Raw genomic sequence first — 23,073 nt, 5'->3', positions numbered from 1 at the left:
CATGAATAGACCAGTCTTAGACATGTCTTTCAATAACCAGAGGCAGATAGTGATAAGTGAAAAAAAACTAAACAAATACATAGGCCTACAGAATACATGAATAGACCAGTCTTAGACATGTCTTTCATTAACCAGAGGCAGATAGTGATAACTGAAAAAAACGAAACAAATACATAGGCCTGCAGAATACATGAATAGACCAGTCTTAGACATGTCTTTCAATAACCAGAGGCAATGCAATGTTATAAAACAGGTTGTTTGGATCCTGGATGCTAATTGGTTAATAGCAGGGAGTTGAAGCACCACCATCCCAGCATTCTGTAGGTAGTGCCTGTTAGCGGTTCCATTAGATTTATAAATGCGCATCCACTGTTCCACGGCCCAGCCAGTCAATTTATAAACTTCATCTCCCCTGGAAAAATGTGTCTAGACCAATGGTATTCAAACCTTTTCAGCAGGGACACCATTTTTTCCTCCAGACTTTCTGGGGTCCCCATTTTTTTGCAATCATTTCTTGTGATCGCACCCCAAATACAACTTTCAAAACCGGTACGTTACATTTTTTTTTACATCAACAAATAACCTTCAATTACCCAATCAAATACTTTTTTTCTAATTAACTTTCTCAAAAACGTTTCTATATTGTCTCGTACAATAATCTGTACTCATCATTTTTTGTTCCTAAATAATGAATATATATATCCCCACTGCAGTCCCCCCGACCCCGACTTTAAATATCACTGGTCTAGACAATATTTCCCAATGCCCCTAGGCTAGCATATGGTTTGAAACAGTTGAGGTTTGTCTAAACCTTGCTGTCTGCCTCTCCAACCTGTGGATCAATGTTGCCGTTTTTTTGGTGACCTCCACCGTGCGATGTGTATGAATGTGACCAGAATGACAGCTTCTCTGAGCCAGGCAAATTCATTTATCAGGGTCATTATAATGGATATATCCAAAGAAATGGCAATATAATCCTAGGTAAAACAAACAAAAGTGCAGACAGTTTTCTGTCATTTCAGCTGCTTGATGTGATTGTGTGATAGATTTAGTTGGCTGGCTAGCAAAGGAAAAGTAGCTAGCCTGCATAGCTACAGTGCATTCGGAAAGTATTCAGACCCCTTACTTTTTTCCACATTTTGTTACGTTACAGCCTTATTCTGAAAACGGATTAAGTCAAATAAAATCTATCTACACACAATACCCCATAATGACAAAGCGATAACATATCATTTTTAATTCATAAAAAAAGATTTAAAAAATACCTTATTTACATACGTTTTCAGACCCTTTGCTATGAGTCTGGAAATTGAGCTCAGGTCCATCCTGTTTCCATTGATCATCCTTGAGATGTTTCTACAACTTGATTGGAGTCCACCTGTGGTAAATTCAATGGATTGGTCATGATTTGAAAAGGCACACACCTGTCTGTCTATATAAGGTTCCACAGTTGACAGTGCATGTCAGAGCATAAACTAAGCCATGAGGTGGAAGGAATTGTCCCTAGAGCTCCGAGAGAGGATTGTGTCGAGGCACAGACGTGGGGAAGGGTACCGATACATTTCTGCAGCATTGAAGGTACCCAAGAACACAGTGGCTTCCATCATTCTTAAAAGGAAGAAGTTTGGAACCACCAAGACTCTTCCAAGAGCCGGCTGCTCAGCCAAACCATCCCTACGGTGAATCAGCCCTTATTCAGGAGTTATTCACACGATAATTCCCGGGATCTCAAGGCTGATTGCTTAGTTAATGGACTAAGTCATTTCTGACTTCATTTGGTTCTGAGAGCGATAAATGCCCCACCCACCCACCAACCCAGCCAAAGTCACACCCTTAGTATCCTACTCATGCAGTTTCCGTAGTGTAGTGGTTATCACGTTCGCCTAACACGCGAAAGGTCCCCGGTTCGAGACCGGGCGGAAACACATTTTAACAAATTAGACAGTAAGCCTATTCACTTAGGGCTCGATCCCAATTTAGGAATTCATGCTTTTCCTACGCACTTCTCAGTATTTGCTATTCAGACTTACCCTTTTAAGTCGCGTAACGCACTCTGCTGGGGTGGCTAGCTTGGGCGCTCTGAATAAATTCCTGCTACGTGTGGTCTGAGTTCCATAATGATTCAAATAGGCTACATGTCCCAAATTATTGCAATACTTTAGCTTAATATGATTCACTAATGCTAGCAACCCTCAGGAACAATTCACAAGGATGTGACAGATTAAAGAAAGGTCAACGGAATGAAAGTATGCCAAAATAAATGTATGTGGCTGTTACTGACAGTGGCTCCCGATAGTGGCTAATATTTAACATGATACAAATTGTCAAATAAAACTGGGGAAAGCCCCACAGTGGAGGTGTCATAATACCCATAAAACCTAGCGGTCAAACAGGGAAATGGTTCCAACCATTTTTCCACCATTCATTTTTCCCATATGGGATTTTAGAAACACTTAAAATAATACATTTGTAGTTCTTTATGATAGCCACATTAGCAGTTAATTAGCATTTAATTTTGGGGGGGTAAATACAGCCGAATATTTTTTATAAAAGTCACCTTGTCCTAGAGAGAATTACACGGTTACCATGCCAGGGTAAGCCAACAAGAAACACAGGCCTTTTTTAACTGTTTTTAAAATCCCCTGTGGGGAATATGAATGGTGGAAAAACGATTGGAACCATTTCCCTGTTCGACCGCTAGTTCTTATGGGTATTATGACTCCTACTGTGGTACTCTATTTGGGATATTATGGGCGGTAGACTTGTGGGCATTCCTAACATTTTCCATGACTTCCACTCTTTTTCTTGTAGTTTCTGTAGTGTAGTGGTTATCACGTTCGCCTCACTTGCGAAAGGTCCCCGGTTCGAAACCGGGCGGAAACAAATTTTAACAAAACAGATAGTGATGACAGAAACAGGGTCATAACTGAAAAAAACGAAACAAATACATAGGCCTGCAGAATACATGAATAGACCAGTCTTAGACATGTCTTTCAATAACCAGAGGCAGATAGTGATAAGTGAAAAAAAACTAAACAAATACATAGGCCTACAGAATACATGAATAGACCAGTCTTAGACATGTCTTTCATTAACCAGAGGCAGATAGTGATAACTGAAAAAAACGAAACAAATACATAGGCCTGCAGAATACATGAATAGACCAGTCTTAGACATGTCTTTCAATAACCAGAGGCAATGCAATGTTATAAAACAGGTTGTTTGGATCCTGGATGCTAATTGGTTAATAGCAGGGAGTTGAAGCACCACCATCCCAGCATTCTGTAGGTAGTGCCTGTTAGCGGTTCCATTAGATTTATAAATGCGCATCCACTGTTCCACGGCCCAGCCAGTCAATTTATAAACTTCATCTCCCCTGGAAAAATGTGTCTAGACCAATGGTATTCAAACCTTTTCAGCAGGGACACCATTTTTTCCTCCAGACTTTCTGGGGTCCCCATTTTTTTGCAATCATTTCTTGTGATCGCACCCCAAATACAACTTTCAAAACCGGTACGTTACATTTTTTTTTACATCAACAAATAACCTTCAATTACCCAATCAAATACTTTTTTTCTAATTAACTTTCTCAAAAACGTTTCTATATTGTCTCGTACAATAATCTGTACTCATCATTTTTTGTTCCTAAATAATGAATATATATATCCCCACTGCAGTCCCCCCGACCCCGACTTTAAATATCACTGGTCTAGACAATATTTCCCAATGCCCCTAGGCTAGCATATGGTTTGAAACAGTTGAGGTTTGTCTAAACCTTGCTGTCTGCCTCTCCAACCTGTGGATCAATGTTGCCGTTTTTTTGGTGACCTCCACCGTGCGATGTGTATGAATGTGACCAGAATGACAGCTTCTCTGAGCCAGGCAAATTCATTTATCAGGGTCATTATAATGGATATATCCAAAGAAATGGCAATATAATCCTAGGTAAAACAAACAAAAGTGCAGACAGTTTTCTGTCATTTCAGCTGCTTGATGTGATTGTGTGATAGATTTAGTTGGCTGGCTAGCAAAGGAAAAGTAGCTAGCCTGCATAGCTACAGTGCATTCGGAAAGTATTCAGACCCCTTACTTTTTTCCACATTTTGTTACGTTACAGCCTTATTCTGAAAACGGATTAAGTCAAATAAAATCTATCTACACACAATACCCCATAATGACAAAGCGATAACATATCATTTTTAATTCATAAAAAAAGATTTAAAAAATACCTTATTTACATACGTTTTCAGACCCTTTGCTATGAGTCTGGAAATTGAGCTCAGGTCCATCCTGTTTCCATTGATCATCCTTGAGATGTTTCTACAACTTGATTGGAGTCCACCTGTGGTAAATTCAATGGATTGGTCATGATTTGAAAAGGCACACACCTGTCTGTCTATATAAGGTTCCACAGTTGACAGTGCATGTCAGAGCATAAACTAAGCCATGAGGTGGAAGGAATTGTCCCTAGAGCTCCGAGAGAGGATTGTGTCGAGGCACAGACGTGGGGAAGGGTACCGATACATTTCTGCAGCATTGAAGGTACCCAAGAACACAGTGGCTTCCATCATTCTTAAAAGGAAGAAGTTTGGAACCACCAAGACTCTTCCAAGAGCCGGCTGCTCAGCCAAACCATCCCTACGGTGAATCAGCCCTTATTCAGGAGTTATTCACACGATAATTCCCGGGATCTCAAGGCTGATTGCTTAGTTAATGGACTAAGTCATTTCTGACTTCATTTGGTTCTGAGAGCGATAAATGCCCCACCCACCCACCAACCCAGCCAAAGTCACACCCTTAGTATCCTACTCACGCAGTTTCCGTAGTGTAGTGGTTATCACGTTCGCCTAACACGCGAAAGGTCCCCGGTTCGAGACCGGGCGGAAACACATTTTAACAAATTAGACAGTAAGCCTATTCACTTAGGGCTCGATCCCAATTTAGGAATTCATGCTTTTCCTACGCACTTCTCAGTATTTGCTATTCAGACTTACCCTTTTAAGTCGCGTAACGCACTCTGCTGGGGTGGCTAGCTTGGGCGCTCTGAATAAATTCCTGCTACGTGTGGTCTGAGTTCCATAATGATTCAAATAGGCTACATGTCCCAAATTATTGCAATACTTTAGCTTAATATGATTCACTAATGCTAGCAACCCTCAGGAACAATTCACAAGGATGTGACAGATTAAAGAAAGGTCAACGGAATGAAAGTATGCCAAAATAAATGTATGTGGCTGTTACTGACAGTGGCTCCCGATAGTGGCTAATATTTAACATGATACAAATTGTCAAATAAAACTGGGGAAAGCCCCACAGTGGAGGTGTCATAATACCCATAAAACCTAGCGGTCAAACAGGGAAATGGTTCCAACCATTTTTCCACCATTCATTTTTCCCATATGGGATTTTAGAAACACTTAAAATAATACATTTGTAGTTCTTTATGATAGCCACATTAGCAGTTAATTAGCATTTAATTTTGGGGGGGTAAATACAGCCGAATATTTTTTATAAAAGTCACCTTGTCCTAGAGAGAATTACACGGTTACCATGCCAGGGTAAGCCAACAAGAAACACAGGCCTTTTTTAACTGTTTTTAAAATCCCCTGTGGGGAATATGAATGGTGGAAAAACGATTGGAACCATTTCCCTGTTCGACCGCTAGTTCTTATGGGTATTATGACTCCTACTGTGGTACTCTATTTGGGATATTATGGGCGGTAGACTTGTGGGCATTCCTAACATTTTCCATGACTTCCACTCTTTTTCTTGTAGTTTCTGTAGTGTAGTGGTTATCACGTTCGCCCCACACGAGAAAGGTCCCCGGTTCGAAACCGGGCGGAAACAAATTTTAACAAAACAGATAGTGATGACAGAAACAGGGTCATAACTGAAAAAAACGAAACAAATACATAGGCCTGCAGAATACATGAATAGACCAGTCTTAGACATGTCTTTCAATAACCAGAGGCAGATAGTGATAAGTGAAAAAAAACTAAACAAATACATAGGCCTACAGAATACATGAATAGACCAGTCTTAGACATGTCTTTCATTAACCAGAGGCAGATAGTGATAACTGAAAAAAACGAAACAAATACATAGGCCTGCAGAATACATGAATAGACCAGTCTTAGACATGTCTTTCAATAACCAGAGGCAATGCAATGTTATAAAACAGGTTGTTTGGATCCTGGATGCTAATTGGTTAATAGCAGGGAGTTGAAGCACCACCATCCCAGCATTCTGCAGGTAGTGCCTGTTAGCGGTTCCATTAGATTTATAAATGCGCATCCACTGTTCCACGGCCCAGCCAGTCAATTTATAAACTTCATCTCCCCTGGAAAAATGTGTCTAGACCAATGGTATTCAAACCTTTTCAGCAGGGACACCATTTTTTCCTCCAGAATTTCTGGGGTCCCCATTTTTTTGCAATCATTTCTTGTGATCCCACCCCAAATACAACTTTAAAATCGGTACGTTACATTTTTTTTTACATCAACAAATAACCTTCAATTACCCAATCAAATACTTTTTTTCTAATTAACTTTCTCAAAAACGTTTCTATATTGTCTCGTACAATAATCTGTACTCATAATTTTTTGTTCCTAAATAATGAATATATATATCCCCACTGCAGTCCCCCCGACCCCGACTTTAAATATCACTGGTCTAGACAATATTTCCCAATGCCCCTAGGCTAGCATATGGTTTGAAACAGTTGAGGTTTGTCTAAACCTTGCTGTCTGCCTCTCCAACCTGTGGATCAATGTTGCCGTTTTTTTGGTGACCTCCACCGTGCGATGTGTATGAATGTGACCAGAATGACAGCTTCTCTGAGCCAGGCAAATTCATTTATCAGGGTCATTATAATGGATATATCCAAAGAAATGGCAATATAATCCTAGGTAAAACAAACAAAAGTGCAGACAGTTTTCTGTCATTTCAGCTGCTTGATGTGATTGTGTGATAGATTTAGTTGGCTGGCTAGCAAAGGAAAAGTAGCTAGCCTGCATAGCTACAGTGCATTCGGAAAGTATTCAGACCCCTTACTTTTTTCCACATTTTGTTACGTTACAGCCTTATTCTGAAAACGGATTAAGTCAAATAAAATCTATCTACACACAATACCCCATAATGACAAAGCGATAACATATCATTTTTAATTCATAAAAAAAGATTTAAAAAATACCTTATTTACATACGTTTTCAGACCCTTTGCTATGAGTCTGGAAATTGAGCTCAGGTCCATCCTGTTTCCATTGATCATCCTTGAGATGTTTCTACAACTTGATTGGAGTCCACCTGTGGTAAATTCAATGGATTGGTCATGATTTGAAAAGGCACACACCTGTCTGTCTATATAAGGTTCCACAGTTGACAGTGCATGTCAGAGCATAAACTAAGCCATGAGGTGGAAGGAATTGTCCCTAGAGCTCCGAGACAGGATTGTGTCGAGGCACAGACGTGGGGAAGGGTACCGATACATTTCTGCAGCATTGAAGGTACCCAAGAACACAGTGGCTTCCATCATTCTTAAAAGGAAGAAGTTTGGAACCACCAAGACTCTTCCAAGAGCCGGCTGCTCAGCCAAACCATCCCTACGGTGAATCAGCCCTTATTCAGGAGTTATTCACACGATAATTCCCGGGATCTCAAGCCTTATTGCTTAGTTAATGGACTAAGTCATTTCTGACTTCATTTGGTTCTGAGAGCGATAAATGCCCCACCCACCCACCCACCCAGCCAAAGTCACACCCTTAGTATGCTACTCATGCAGTTTCCGTAGTGTAGCGGTTATCACGTTCGCCTAACACGCGAAAGGTCCCCGGTTCGAGACCGGGCGGAAACACATTTTAACAAATTAGATAGTACACCTATTCACTTAGGGCTCGATCCCAATTTAGGAATTCATGCTTTTCCTACGCACTTCTCAGTATTTGCTATTCAGACTTACCCTTTTAAGTCGCGTAACGCACTCTGCTGGGGTGGCTAGCTTGGGCGCTCTGAATAAATTCCTGCTACGTGTGGTCTGAGTTCCATAATGATTCAAATAGGCTACATGTCCCAAATTATTGCAATACTTTAGCTTAATATGATTCACTAATGCTAGCAACCCTCAGGAACAATTCACAAGGATGTGACAGATTAAAGAAAGGTCAACGGAATGAAAGTATGCCAAAATAAATGTATGTGGCTGTTACTGACAGTGGCTCCCGATAGTGGCTAATATTTAACATGATACAAATTGTCAAATAAAACTGGGGAAAGCCCCACAGTGGAGGTGTCATAATACCCATAAAACCTAGCGGTCAAACAGGGAAATGGTTCCAACCATTTTTCCACCATTCATTTTTCCCATATGGGATTTTAGAAACACTTAAAATAATACATTTGTAGTTCTTTATGATAGCCACATTAGCAGTTAATTAGCATTTAATTTTGGGGGGGTAAATACAGGCGAATATTTTTTATAAAAGTCACCTTGTCCGAGAGAGAATTACACGGTTACCATGCCAGGGTAAGCCAACAAGAAACACAGGCCTTTTTTAACTGTTTTTAAAATCCCCTGTGGGGAATATGAATGGTGGAAAAACGATTGGAACCATTTCCCTGTTCGACCGCTAGTTCTTATGGGTATTATGACTCCTACTGTGGTACTCTATTTGGGATATTATGGGCGGTAGACTTGTGGGCATTCCTAACATTTTCCATGACTTCCACTCTTTTTCTTGTAGTTTCTGTAGTGTAGTGGTTATCACGTTCGCCTCACACGCGAAAGGTCCCCGGTTCGAAACCGGGCGGAAACAAATTTTAACAAAACAGATAGTGATGACAGAAACAGGGTCATAACTGAAAAAAACGAAACAAATACATAGGCCTGCAGAATACATGAATAGACCAGTCTTAGACATGTCTTTCAATAACCAGAGGCAGATAGTGATAAGTGAAAAAAAACTAAACAAATACATAGGCCTACAGAATACATGAATAGACCAGTCTTAGACATGTCTTTCATTAACCAGAGGCAGATAGTGATAACTGAAAAAAACGAAACAAATACATAGGCCTGCAGAATACATGAATAGACCAGTCTTAGACATGTCTTTCAATAACCAGAGGCAATGCAATGTTATAAAACAGGTTGTTTGGATCCTGGATGCTAATTGGTTAATAGCAGGGAGTTGAAGCACCACCATCCCAGCATTCTGCAGGTAGTGCCTGTTAGCGGTTCCATTAGATTTATAAATGCGCATCCACTGTTCCACGGCCCAGCCAGTCAATTTATAAACTTCATCTCCCCTGGAAAAATGTGTCTAGACCAATGGTATTCAAACCTTTTCAGCAGGGACACCATTTTTTCCTCCAGAATTTCTGGGGTCCCCATTTTTTTGCAATCATTTCTTGTGATCCCACCCCAAATACAACTTTAAAATCGGTACGTTACATTTTTTTTTACATCAACAAATAACCTTCAATTACCCAATCAAATACTTTTTTTCTAATTAACTTTCTCAAAAACGTTTCTATATTGTCTCGTACAATAATCTGTACTCATAATTTTTTGTTCCTAAATAATGAATATATATATCCCCACTGCAGTCCCCCCGACCCCGACTTTAAATATCACTGGTCTAGACAATATTTCCCAATGCCCCTAGGCTAGCATATGGTTTGAAACAGTTGAGGTTTGTCTAAACCTTGCTGTCTGCCTCTCCAACCTGTGGATCAATGTTGCCGTTTTTTTGGTGACCTCCACCGTGCGATGTGTATGAATGTGACCAGAATGACAGCTTCTCTGAGCCAGGCAAATTCATTTATCAGGGTCATTATAATGGATATATCCAAAGAAATGGCAATATAATCCTAGGTAAAACAAACAAAAGTGCAGACAGTTTTCTGTCATTTCAGCTGCTTGATGTGATTGTGTGATAGATTTAGTTGGCTGGCTAGCAAAGGAAAAGTAGCTAGCCTGCATAGCTACAGTGCATTCGGAAAGTATTCAGACCCCTTACTTTTTTCCACATTTTGTTACGTTACAGCCTTATTCTGAAAACGGATTAAGTCAAATAAAATCTATCTACACACAATACCCCATAATGACAAAGCGATAACATATCATTTTTAATTCATAAAAAAAGATTTAAAAAATACCTTATTTACATACGTTTTCAGACCCTTTGCTATGAGTCTGGAAATTGAGCTCAGGTCCATCCTGTTTCCATTGATCATCCTTGAGATGTTTCTACAACTTGATTGGAGTCCACCTGTGGTAAATTCAATGGATTGGTCATGATTTGAAAAGGCACACACCTGTCTGTCTATATAAGGTTCCACAGTTGACAGTGCATGTCAGAGCATAAACTAAGCCATGAGGTGGAAGGAATTGTCCCTAGAGCTCCGAGACAGGATTGTGTCGAGGCACAGACGTGGGGAAGGGTACCGATACATTTCTGCAGCATTGAAGGTACCCAAGAACACAGTGGCTTCCATCATTCTTAAAAGGAAGAAGTTTGGAACCACCAAGACTCTTCCAAGAGCCGGCTGCTCAGCCAAACCATCCCTACGGTGAATCAGCCCTTATTCAGGAGTTATTCACACGATAATTCCCGGGATCTCAAGCCTTATTGCTTAGTTAATGGACTAAGTCATTTCTGACTTCATTTGGTTCTGAGAGCGATAAATGCCCCACCCACCCACCCACCCAGCCAAAGTCACACCCTTAGTATGCTACTCATGCAGTTTCCGTAGTGTAGCGGTTATCACGTTCGCCTAACACGCGAAAGGTCCCCGGTTCGAGACCGGGCGGAAACACATTTTAACAAATTAGATAGTACACCTATTCACTTAGGGCTCGATCCCAATTTAGGAATTCATGCTTTTCCTACGCACTTCTCAGTATTTGCTATTCAGACTTACCCTTTTAAGTCGCGTAACGCACTCTGCTGGGGTGGCTAGCTTGGGCGCTCTGAATAAATTCCTGCTACGTGTGGTCTGAGTTCCATAATGATTCAAATAGGCTACATGTCCCAAATTATTGCAATACTTTAGCTTAATATGATTCACTAATGCTAGCAACCCTCAGGAACAATTCACAAGGATGTGACAGATTAAAGAAAGGTCAACGGAATGAAAGTATGCCAAAATAAATGTATGTGGCTGTTACTGACAGTGGCTCCCGATAGTGGCTAATATTTAACATGATACAAATTGTCAAATAAAACTGGGGAAAGCCCCACAGTGGAGGTGTCATAATACCCATAAAACCTAGCGGTCAAACAGGGAAATGGTTCCAACCATTTTTCCACCATTCATTTTTCCCATATGGGATTTTAGAAACACTTAAAATAATACATTTGTAGTTCTTTATGATAGCCACATTAGCAGTTAATTAGCATGTAATTTTGGGGGGGTAAATACAGGCGAATATTTTTTATAAAAGTCACCTTGTCCGAGAGAGAATTACACGGTTACCATGCCAGGGTAAGCCAACAAGAAACACAGGCCTTTTTTAACTGTTTTTAAAATCCCCTGTGGGGAATATGAATGGTGGAAAAACGATTGGAACCATTTCCCTGTTCGACCGCTAGTTCTTATGGGTATTATGACTCCTACTGTGGTACTCTATTTGGGATATTATGGGCGGTAGACTTGTGGGCATTCCTAACATTTTCCATGACTTCCACTCTTTTTCTTGTAGTTTCTGTAGTGTAGTGGTTATCACGTTCGCCTCACACGCGAAAGGTCCCCGGTTCGAAACCGGGCGGAAACAAATTTTAACAAAACAGATAGTGATGACAGAAACAGGGTCATAACTGAAAAAAACGAAACAAATACATAGGCCTGCAGAATACATGAATAGACCAGTCTTAGACATGTCTTTCAATAACCAGAGGCAGATAGTGATAAGTGAAAAAAAACTAAACAAATACATAGGCCTACAGAATACATGAATAGACCAGTCTTAGACATGTCTTTCATTAACCAGAGGCAGATAGTGATAACTGAAAAAAACGAAACAAATACATAGGCCTGCAGAATACATGAATAGACCAGTCTTAGACATGTCTTTCAATAACCAGAGGCAATGCAATGTTATAAAACAGGTTGTTTGGATCCTGGATGCTAATTGGTTAATAGCAGGGAGTTGAAGCACCACCATCCCAGCATTCTGCAGGTAGTGCCTGTTAGCGGTTCCATTAGATTTATAAATGCGCATCCACTGTTCCACGGCCCTGCCAGGCAATTTATAAACTTCATCTCCCCTGGAAAAATGTGTCTAGACCAATGGTATTCAAACCTTTTCAGCAGGGACACCATTTTTTCCTCCAGAATTTCTGGGGTCCCCATTTTTTTGCAATCATTTCTTGTGATCCCACCCCAAATACAACTTTAAAATCGGTACGTTACATTTTTTTTTACATCAACAAATAACCTTCAATTACCCAATCAAATACTTTTTTTCTAATTAACTTTCTCAAAAACGTTTCTATATTGTCTCGTACAATAATCTGTACTCATAATTTTTTGTTCCTAAATAATGAATATATATATCCCCACTGCAGTCCCCCCGACCCCGACTTTAAATATCACTGGTCTAGACAATATTTCCCAATGCCCCTAGGCTAGCATATGGTTTGAAACAGTTGAGGTTTGTCTAAACCTTGCTGTCTGCCTCTCCAACCTGTGGATCAATGTTGCCGTTTTTTTGATGACCTCCACCGTGCGATGTGTATGAATGTGACCAGAATGACAGCTTCTCTGAGCCAGGCAAATTCATTTATCAGGGTCATTATAATGGATATATCCAAAGAAATGGCAATATAATCCTAGGTAAAACAAACAAAAGTGCAGACAGTTTTCTGTCATTTCAGCTGCTTGATGTGATTGTGTGATAGATTTAGTTGGCTGGCTAGCAAAGGAAAAGTAGCTAGCCTGCATAGCTACAGTGCATTCGGAAAGTATTCAGACCCCTTACTTTTTTCCACATTTTGTTACGTTACAGCCTTATTCTGAAAACGGATTAAGTCAAATAAAATCTATCTACACACAATACCCCATAATGACAAAGCGATAACATATCATTTTTAATTCATAAAAAAAGATTTAAAAAATACCTTATTTACATACGTTTTCAGACCCTTTGCTATGAGGCTGGAAATTGAGCTCAGGTCCATCCTGTTTCCATTGATCATCCTTGAGATGTTTCTACAACTTGATTGGAGTCCACCTGTGGTAAATTCAATGGATTGGTCATGATTTGAAAAGGCACACACCTGTCTGTCTATATAAGGTTCCACAGTTGACAGTGCATGTCAGAGCATAAACTAAGCCATGAGGTGGAAGGAATTGTCCCTAGAGCTCCGAGAGAGGATTGTGTCGAGGCACAGACGTGGGGAAGGGTACCGATACATTTCTGCAGCATTGAAGGTACCCAAGAACACAGTGGCTTCCATCATTCTTAAAAGGAAGAAGTTTGGAACCACCAAGACTCTTCCAAGAGCCGGCTGCTCAGCCAAACCATCCCTACGGTGAATCAGCCCTTATTCAGGAGTTATTCACACGATAATTCCCGGGATCTCAAGCCTTATTGCTTAGTTAATGGACTAAGTCATTTCTGACTTCATTTGGTTCTGAGAGCGATAAATGCCCCACCCACCAACCCACCCAGCCAAAGTCACACCCTTAGTATCCTACTCATGCAGTTTCCGTAGTGTAGTGGTTTTCACGTTCGCCTAACACGCGAAAGGTCCCCGGTTCGAGACCGGGCGGAAACACATTTTAACAAATTAGATAGTAAGCCTATTCACTTAGGGCTCGATCCCAATTTAGGAATTCATGCTTTTCCTACGCACTTCTCAGTATTTGCTATTCAGACTTACCCTTTTAAGTCGCGTAACGCACTCTGCTGGGGTGGCTAGCTTGGGCGCTCTGAATAAATTCCTGCTACGTGTGGTCTGAGTTCCATAATGATTCAAATAGGCTACATGTCCCAAATTATTGCAATACTTTAGCTTAATATGATTCACTAATGCTAGCAACCCTCAGGAACAATTCACAAGGATGTGACAGATTAAAGAAAGGTCAACGGAATGAAAGTATGCCAAAATAAATGTATGTGGCTGTTACTGACAGTGGCTCCCGATAGTGGCTAATATTTAACATGATACAAATTGTCAAATAAAACTGGGGAAAGCCCCACAGTGGAGGTGTCATAATACCCATAAAACCTAGCGGTCAAACAGGGAAATGGTTCCAACCATTTTTCCACCATTCATTTTTCCCATATGGGATTTTAGAAACACTTAAAATAATACATTTGTAGTTCTTTATGATAGCCACATTAGCAGTTAATTAGCATTTTTTATAAAAGTCACCTTGTCCTAGAGAGAATTACACGGTTACCATGCCAGGGTAAGCCAACAAGAAACACAGGCCTTTTTGAATAGTTTTTAAAATCCCCTGTGGGGAATATGAATGGTGGAAAAACGATTGGAACCATTTCCCTGTTCGACCGCTAGTTCTTATGGGTATTATGACTCCTACTGTGGTACTCTATTTGGGATATTATGGGCGGTAGACTTGTGGGCATTCCTAACATTTTCCATGACTTCCACTCTTTCTCTCGCAGTTTCCGTAGTGTAGTGGTTATCACGTTTGCCTCACACGCGAAAGGTCCCCGGTTCGAAACCGGGCGGAAACAAATTTTAACAAAACAGATAGTGATGACAGAAACAGGGTCATAACTGAAAAAAACGAAACAAATACATAGGCCTGCAGAATACATGAATAGACCAGTCTTAGACATGTCTTTCATTAACCAGAGGCAGATAGTGATAACTGAAAAAAACGAAACAAATACATAGGCCTACAGAATACATGAATAGACCAGTCTTAGACATGTCTTTCATTAACCAGAGGCAGATAGTGATAACTGAAAAAAACGAAACAAATACATAGGCCTGCAGAATACATGAATAGACCAGTCTTAGACATGTCTTTCAATAACCAGAGGCAATGCAATGTTATAAAACAGGTTGTTTGGATCCTGGATGCTAATTGGTTAATAGCAGGGAGTTGAAGCACCACCATCCCAGCATTCTGCGGGTAGTGCCTGTTAGCGGTTCCATTAGATTTATAAATGCGCATCCACTGTCCCACGGCCCAGCCAGTCAATTTATAAACTTCATCTCCCCTGGAAAAATGTGTCTAGACCAATGGTATTCAAACCTTTTCAGCAGGGACACCATTTTTTCCTCCAGAATTTCTGGGGTCCCCATTTTTTTGCAATCATTTCTTGTGATCCCACCCCAAATACAACTTTAAAATCGGTACGTTACATTTTTTTTTACATCAACAAATAACCTTCAATTACCCAATCAAATACTTTTTTTCTAATTAACTTTCTCAAAAACGTTTCTATATTGTCTCGTACAATAATCTGTACTCATAATTTTTTGTTCCTAAATAATGAATATATATATCCCCACTGCAGTCCCCCCGACCCCGACTTTAAATATCACTGGTCTAGACAATATTTCCCAATGCCCCTAGGCTAGCATATGGTTTGAAACAGTTGAGGTTTGTCTAAACCTTGCTGTCTGCCTCTCCAACCTGTGGATCAATGTTGCCGTTTTTTTGATGACCTCCACCGTGCGATGTGTATGAATGTGACCAGAATGACAGCTTCTCTGAGCCAGGCAAATTCATTTATCAGGGTCATTATAATGGATATATCCAAAGAAATGGCAATATAATCCTAGGTAAAACAAACAAAAGTGCAGACAGTTTTCTGTCATTTCAGCTGCTTGATGTGATTGTGTGATAGATTTAGTTGGCTGGCTAGCAAAGGAAAAGTAGCTAGCCTGCATAGCTACAGTGCATTCGGAAAGTATTCAGACCCCTTACTTTTTTCCACATTTTGTTACGTTACAGCCTTATTCTGAAAACGGATTAAGTCAAATAAAATCTATCTACACACAATACCCCATAATGACAAAGCGATAACATATCATTTTTAATTCATAAAAAAAGATTTAAAAAATACCTTATTTACATACGTTTTCAGACCCTTTGCTATGAGGCTGGAAATTGAGCTCAGGTCCATCCTGTTTCCATTGATCATCCTTGAGATGTTTCTACAACTTGATTGGAGTCCACCTGTGGTAAATTCAATGGATTGGTCATGATTTGAAAAGGCACACACCTGTCTGTCTATATAAGGTTCCACAGTTGACAGTGCATGTCAGAGCATAAACTAAGCCATGAGGTGGAAGGAATTGTCCCTAGAGCTCCGAGAGAGGATTGTGTCGAGGCACAGACGTGGGGAAGGGTACCGATACATTTCTGCAGCATTGAAGGTACCCAAGAACACAGTGGCTTCCATCATTCTTAAAAGGAAGAAGTTTGGAACCACCAAGACTCTTCCAAGAGCCGGCTGCTCAGCCAAACCATCCCTACGGTGAATCAGCCCTTATTCAGGAGTTATTCACACGATAATTCCCGGGATCTCAAGCCTTATTGCTTAGTTAATGGACTAAGTCATTTCTGACTTCATTTGGTTCTGAGAGCGATAAATGCCCCACCCACCCACCCACCCAGCCAAAGTCACACCCTTAGTATCCTACTCATGCAGTTTCCGTAGTGTAGTGGTTATCACGTTCGCCTAACACGCGAAAGGTCCCCGGTTCGAGACCGGGCGGAAACACATTTTAACAAATTAGACAGTAAGCCTATTCACTTAGGGCTCGATCCCAATTTAGGAATTCATGCTTTTCCTACGCACTTCTCAGTATTTGCTATTCAGACTTACCCTTTTAAGTCGCGTAACGCACTCTGCTGGGGTGGCTAGCTTGGGCGCTCTGAATAAATTCCTGCTACGTGTGGTCTGAGTTCCATAATGATTCAAATAGGCTACATGTCCCAAATTATTGCAATACTTTAGCTTAATATGATTCACTAATGCTAGCAACCCTCAGGAACAATTCACAAGGATGTGACAGATTAAAGAAAGGTCAACGGAATGAAAGTATGCCAAAATAAATGTATGTGGCTGTTACTGACAGTGGCTCCCGATAGTGGCTAATATTTAACATGATACAAATTGTCAAATAAAACTGGGGAAAGCCCCACAGTGGAGGTGTCATAATACCCATAAAACCTAGCGGTCAAACAGGGAAATGGTTCCAACCATTTTTCCACCATTCATTTTTCCCATATGGGATTTTAGAAACACTTAAAATAATACATTTGTAGTTCTTTATGATAGCCACATTAGCAGTTAAGTAGCATTTTTTTTATAAAAGTCACCTTGTCCTAGAGAGAATTACACGGTTACCATGCCAGGGTAAGCCAACAAGAAACACAGGCCTTTTTGAATAGTTTTTAAAATCCCCTGTGGGGAATATGAATGGTGGAAAAACGATTGGAACCATTTCCCTGTTCGACCGCTAGTTCTTATGGGTATTATGACTCCTACTGTGGTACTCTATTTGGGATATTATGGGTGGTAGACTTGTGGGCATTCCTAACATTTTCCATGACTTCCACTCTTAATTTTGGGGGGGTAAATACAGGCGAATATTTTTTATAAAAGTCACCTTGTCCTAGAGAGAATTACACGGTTACCATGCCAGGGTAAGCCAACAAGAAACACAGGCCTTTTTTAACTGTTTTTAAAATCCCCTGTGGGGAATATGAATGGTGGAAAAACGATTGGAACCATTTCCCTGTTCGACCGCTAGTTCTCATGGGTATTATGACTCCTACTGTGGTACTCTATATGGGATATTATGGGCAGTAGACTTGTGGGCATTCCTAACATTTTCCATGACTTCCACTCTTTTTCTTGCAGTTTCCGTAGTGTAGTGGTTATCCCAGTCTCCTCACACGCGAAAGGTCCCCGGTTCGAAACCGGGCGAAAGCAAATTTTAACAAAACAGATAGTGATGACAGAAACAGGGTCATAACTGAAAAAAACGAAACAAATACATAGGCCTGCAGAATACATGAATAGACCAGTCTTAGACATGTCTTTCATTAACCAGAGGCAGATAGTGATAACTGAAAAAAAACGAAACAAATACATAGGCCTGCAGAATACATGAATAGACCAGTCTTAGACATGTCTTTCAATAACCAGAGGCAATGCAATGTTATAAAACAGGTTGTTTGGATCCTGGATGCTAATTGGTTAATAGCAGGGAGTTGAAGCACCACCATCCCAGCATTCTGCGGGTAGTGCCTGTTAGCGGTTCCATTAGATTTATAAATGCGCATCCACTGTCCCACGGCCCAGCCAGTCAATTTATAAACTTCATCTCCCCTGGAAAAATGTGTCTAGACCAATGGTATTCAAACCTTTTCAGCAGGGACACCATTTTTTCCTCCAGAATTTCTGGGGTCCCCATTTTTTTGCAATCATTTCTTGTGATCCCACCCCAAATACAACTTTAAAATCGGTACGTTACATTTTTTTTTACATCAACAAATAACCTTCAATTACCCAATCAAATACTTTTTTTCTAATTAACTTTCTCAAAAACGTTTCTATATTGTCTCGTACAATAATCTGTACTCGTAATTTTTTGTTCCTAAATAATAAATATATATATCCCCACTGCAGTCCCCCGACCCCGACTTTAAATATCACTGGTCTAGACAATATTTCCCAATGCCCCTAGGCTAGCATATGGTTTGAAACAGTTGAGGTTTGTCTAAACCTTGCTGTCTGCCTCTCCAACCTGTGGATCAATGTTGCTGTTTTTTTGATGACCTCCACCGTGCGATGTGTATGAATGTGACCAGAATGACAGCTTCTCTGAGCCAGGCAAATTAATTTATCACGGTCATTATAATGGATATATCCAAAGAAATGGCAATATAATCCTAGGTAAAACAAACAAAAGTGCAGACAGTTTTCTGTCATTTCAGCTGCTTGATGTGATTGTGTGATAGATTTAGTTGGCTGGCTAGCAAAGGAAAAGTAGCTAGCCTGCATAGCTACAGTGCATTCGGAAAATATTCAGACCCCTTACTTTTTTCCACATTTTGTTACGTTACAGCCTTATTCTGAAAACGGATTAAGTCAAATAAAATCTATCTACACACAATACCCCATAATGACAAAGCGATAACATATCATTTTTAATTCATAAAAAAAGATTTAAAAAATACCTTATTTACATACGTTTTCAGACCCTTTGCTATGAGGCTGGAAATTGAGCTCAGGTCCATCCTGTTTCCATTGATCATCCTTGAGATGTTTCTACAACTTGATTGGAGTCCACCTGTGGTAAATTCAATGGATCGGTCATGATTTGAAAAGCCACACACCTGTCTGTCTATATAAGGTTCCACAGTTGACAGTGCATGTCAGAGCATAAACTAAGCCATGAGGTGGAAGGAATTGTCCCTAGAGCTCCGAGAGAGGATTGTGTCGAGGCACAGACGTGGGGAAGGGTACCGATACATTTCTGCAGCATTGAAGGTACCCAAGAACACAGTGGCTTCCATCATTCTTAAAAGGAAGAAGTTTGGAACCACCAAGACTCTTCCAAGAGCCGGCTGCTCAGCCAAACCATCCCTACGGTGAATCAGCCCTTATTCAGGAGTTATTCACACGATAATTCCCGGGATCTCAAGCCTTATTGCTTAGTTAATGGACTAAGTCATTTCTGACTTCATTTGGTTCTGAGAGCGATAAATGCCCCACCCACCCACCCACCCACCCACCCACCCAGCCAAAGTCACACCCTTAGTATCCTACTCATGCAGTTTCCGTAGTGTAGCTGTTATCACCATCGCCTAACACGCGAAAGGTCCCCGGTTCGAGACCGGGCGGAAACACATTTTAACAAATTAGACAGTAAGCCTATTCACTTAGGGCTCGATCCCAATTTAGGAATTCATGCTTTTCCTACGCACTTCTCAGTATTTGCTATTCAGACTTACCCTTTTAAGTCGCGTAACGCACTCTGCTGGGGTGGCTAGCTTGGGCGCTCTGAATAAATTCCTGCTACGTGTGGTCTGAGTTCCATAATGATTCAAATAGGCTACATGTCCCAAATTATTGCAATACTTTAGCTTAATATGATTCACTAATGCTAGCAACCCTCAGGAACAATTCACAAGGATGTGACAGATTAAAGAAAGGTCAACGGAATGAAAGTATGCCAAAATAAATGTATGTGGCTGTTACTGACAGTGGCTCCCGATAGTGGCTAATATTTAACATGATACAAATTGTCAAATAAAACTGGGGAAAGCCCCACAGTGGAGGTGTCATAATACCCATAAAACCTAGCGGTCAAACAGGGAAATGGTTCCAACCATTTTTCCACCATTCATTTTTCCCATATGGGATTTTAGAAACACTTAAAATAATACATTTGTAGTTCTTTATGATAGCCACATTAGCAGTTAATTAGCATTTAATTTTGGGGGGGTAAATACAGGCGAATATTTTTTATAAAAGTCACCTTGTCCTAGAGAGAATTACACGGTTACCATGCCAGGGTAAGCCAACAAGAAACACAGGCCTTTTTTAACTGTTTTTAAAATCCCCTGTGGGGAATATGAATGGTGGAAAAACGATTGGAACCATTTCCCTGTTCGACCGCTAGTTCTCATGGGTATTATGACTCCTACTGTGGTACTCTATATGGGATATTATGGGCAGTAGACTTGTGGGCATTCCTAACATTTTCCATGACTTCCACTCTTTTTCTTGCAGTTTCCGTAGTGTAGTGGTTATCCCAGTCTCCTCACATGCGAAAGGTCCCCGGTTCGAAACCGGGCGAAAGCAAATTTTAACAAAACAGATAGTGATGACAGAAACAGGGTCATAACTGAAAAAAACGAAACAAATACATAGGCCTGCAGAATACATGAATAGACCAGTCTTAGACATGTCTTTCATTAACCAGAGGCAGATAGTGATAACTGAAAAAAAACGAAACAAATACATAGGCCTGCAGAATACATGAATAGACCAGTCTTAGACATGTCTTTCAATAACCAGAGGCAATGCAATGTTATAAAACAGGTTGTTTGGATCCTGGATGCTAATTGGTTAATAGCAGGGAGTTGAAGCACCACCATCCCAGCATTCTGCGGGTAGTGCCTGTTAGCGGTTCCATTAGATTTATAAATGCGCATCCACTGTCCCACGGCCCAGCCAGTCAATTTATAAACTTCATCTCCCCTGGAAAAATGTGTCTAGACCAATGGTATTCAAACCTTTTCAGCAGGGACACCATTTTTTCCTCCAGAATTTCTGGGGTCCCCATTTTTTTGCAATCATTTCTTGTGATCCCACCCCAAATACAACTTTAAAATCGGTATGTTACATTTTTTTTTACATCAACAAATAACCTTCAATTACCCAATCAAATACTTTTTTTCTAATTAACTTTCTCAAAAACGTTTCTATATTGTCTCGTACAATAATCTGTACTCGTAATTTTTTGTTCCTAAATAATAAATATATATATCCCCACTGCAGTCCCCCGACCCCGACTTTAAATATCACTGGTCTAGACAATATTTCCCAATGCCCCTAGGCTAGCATATGGTTTGAAACAGTTGAGGTTTGTCTAAACCTTGCTGTCTGCCTCTCCAACCTGTGGATCAATGTTGCTGTTTTTTTGATGACCTCCACCGTGCGATGTGTATGAATGTGACCAGAATGACAGCTTCTCTGAGCCAGGCAAATTAATTTATCACGGTCATTATAATGGATATATCCAAAGAAATGGCAATATAATCCTAGGTAAAACAAACAAAAGTGCAGACAGTTTTCTGTCATTTCAGCTGCTTGATGTGATTGTGTGATAGATTTAGTTGGCTGGCTAGCAAAGGAAAAGTAGCTAGCCTGCATAGCTACAGTGCATTCGGAAAATATTCAGACCCCTTACTTTTTTCCACATTTTGTTACGTTACAGCCTTATTCTGAAAACGGATTAAGTCAAATAAAATCTATCTACACACAATACCCCATAATGACAAAGCGATAACATATCATTTTTAATTCATAAAAAAAGATTTAAAAAATACCTTATTTACATACGTTTTCAGACCCTTTGCTATGAGGCTGGAAATTGAGCTCAGGTCCATCCTGTTTCCATTGATCATCCTTGAGATGTTTCTACAACTTGATTGGAGTCCACCTGTGGTAAATTCAATGGATCGGTCATGATTTGAAAAGCCACACACCTGTCTGTCTATATAAGGTTCCACAGTTGACAGTGCATGTCAGAGCATAAACTAAGCCATGAGGTGGAAGGAATTGTCCCTAGAGCTCCGAGAGAGGATTGTGTCGAGGCACAGACGTGGGGAAGGGTACCGATACATTTCTGCAGCATTGAAGGTACCCAAGAACACAGTGGCTTCCATCATTCTTAAAAGGAAGAAGTTTGGAACCACCAAGACTCTTCCAAGAGCCGGCTGCTCAGCCAAACCATCCCTACGGTGAATCAGCCCTTATTCAGGAGTTATTCACACGATAATTCCCGGGATCTCAAGCCTTATTGCTTAGTTAATGGACTAAGTCATTTCTGACTTCATTTGGTTCTGAGAGCGATAAATGCCCCACCCACCCACCCACCCACCCAGCCAAAGTCACACCCTTAGTATCCTACTCATGCAGTTTCCGTAGTGTAGCTGTTATCACCATCGCCTAACACGCGAAAGGTCCCCGGTTCGAGACCGGGCGGAAACACATTTTAACAAATTAGACAGTAAGCCTATTCACTTAGGGCTCGATCCCAATTTAGGAATTCATGCTTTTCCTACGCACTTCTCAGTATTTGCTATTCAGACTTACCCTTTTAAGTCGCGTAACGCACTCTGCTGGGGTGGCTAGCTTGGGCGCTCTGAATAAATTCCTGCTACGTGTGGTCTGAGTTCCATAATGATTCAAATAGGCTACATGTCCCAAATTATTGCAATACTTTAGCTTAATATGATTCACTAATGCTAGCAACCCTCAGGAACAATTCACAAGGATGTGACAGATTAAAGAAAGGTCAACGGAATGAAAGTATGCCAAAATAAATGTATGTGGCTGTTACT

At 40.5% G+C, this 23,073-nt stretch overlaps 10 non-coding genes across 10 annotated transcripts; all 10 read left to right on the top strand.

The window, feature by feature from the left end:
- The first annotated feature begins 1,852 nt into the window (after window positions 1–1,852).
- On the top strand, window positions 1,853–1,925 carry trnav-aac (transfer RNA valine (anticodon AAC)). The gene has a single exon. It is a non-coding gene; the product is annotated as a tRNA-Val (tRNA).
- Window positions 1,926–2,810: 885 nt separating this feature from the next.
- On the top strand, window positions 2,811–2,883 carry trnav-cac (transfer RNA valine (anticodon CAC)). Its single transcript has one exon. It is a non-coding gene; the product is annotated as a tRNA-Val (tRNA).
- A 1,933-nt stretch (window positions 2,884–4,816) lies between these two features.
- On the top strand, window positions 4,817–4,889 carry trnav-aac (transfer RNA valine (anticodon AAC)). The gene has a single exon. It is a non-coding gene; the product is annotated as a tRNA-Val (tRNA).
- A 2,890-nt stretch (window positions 4,890–7,779) lies between these two features.
- Window positions 7,780–7,852, top strand: trnav-aac (transfer RNA valine (anticodon AAC)). Its single transcript has one exon. It is a non-coding gene; the product is annotated as a tRNA-Val (tRNA).
- Window positions 7,853–8,737: 885 nt separating this feature from the next.
- On the top strand, window positions 8,738–8,810 carry trnav-cac (transfer RNA valine (anticodon CAC)). The gene has a single exon. It is a non-coding gene; the product is annotated as a tRNA-Val (tRNA).
- A 1,932-nt stretch (window positions 8,811–10,742) lies between these two features.
- Window positions 10,743–10,815, top strand: trnav-aac (transfer RNA valine (anticodon AAC)). The gene has a single exon. It is a non-coding gene; the product is annotated as a tRNA-Val (tRNA).
- Window positions 10,816–11,700: 885 nt separating this feature from the next.
- On the top strand, window positions 11,701–11,773 carry trnav-cac (transfer RNA valine (anticodon CAC)). The gene has a single exon. It is a non-coding gene; the product is annotated as a tRNA-Val (tRNA).
- A 1,932-nt stretch (window positions 11,774–13,705) lies between these two features.
- Window positions 13,706–13,778, top strand: trnav-aac (transfer RNA valine (anticodon AAC)). The gene has a single exon. It is a non-coding gene; the product is annotated as a tRNA-Val (tRNA).
- An 853-nt stretch (window positions 13,779–14,631) lies between these two features.
- Window positions 14,632–14,704, top strand: trnav-cac (transfer RNA valine (anticodon CAC)). The gene has a single exon. It is a non-coding gene; the product is annotated as a tRNA-Val (tRNA).
- Window positions 14,705–16,635: 1,931 nt separating this feature from the next.
- trnav-aac (transfer RNA valine (anticodon AAC)) lies at window positions 16,636–16,708 on the top strand. The gene has a single exon. It is a non-coding gene; the product is annotated as a tRNA-Val (tRNA).
- The last annotated feature ends 6,365 nt before the right edge of the window (window positions 16,709–23,073 follow it).

The sequence above is a fragment of the Salmo salar genome, chromosome 14 (genome assembly GCF_965601325.2).
Source record: "Salmo salar chromosome 14, fSalSal1, whole genome shotgun sequence".
Taxonomy (NCBI): domain Eukaryota; kingdom Metazoa; phylum Chordata; class Actinopteri; order Salmoniformes; family Salmonidae; genus Salmo; species Salmo salar.
This window is presented reverse-complemented; position numbering and strand designations above follow the sequence as displayed.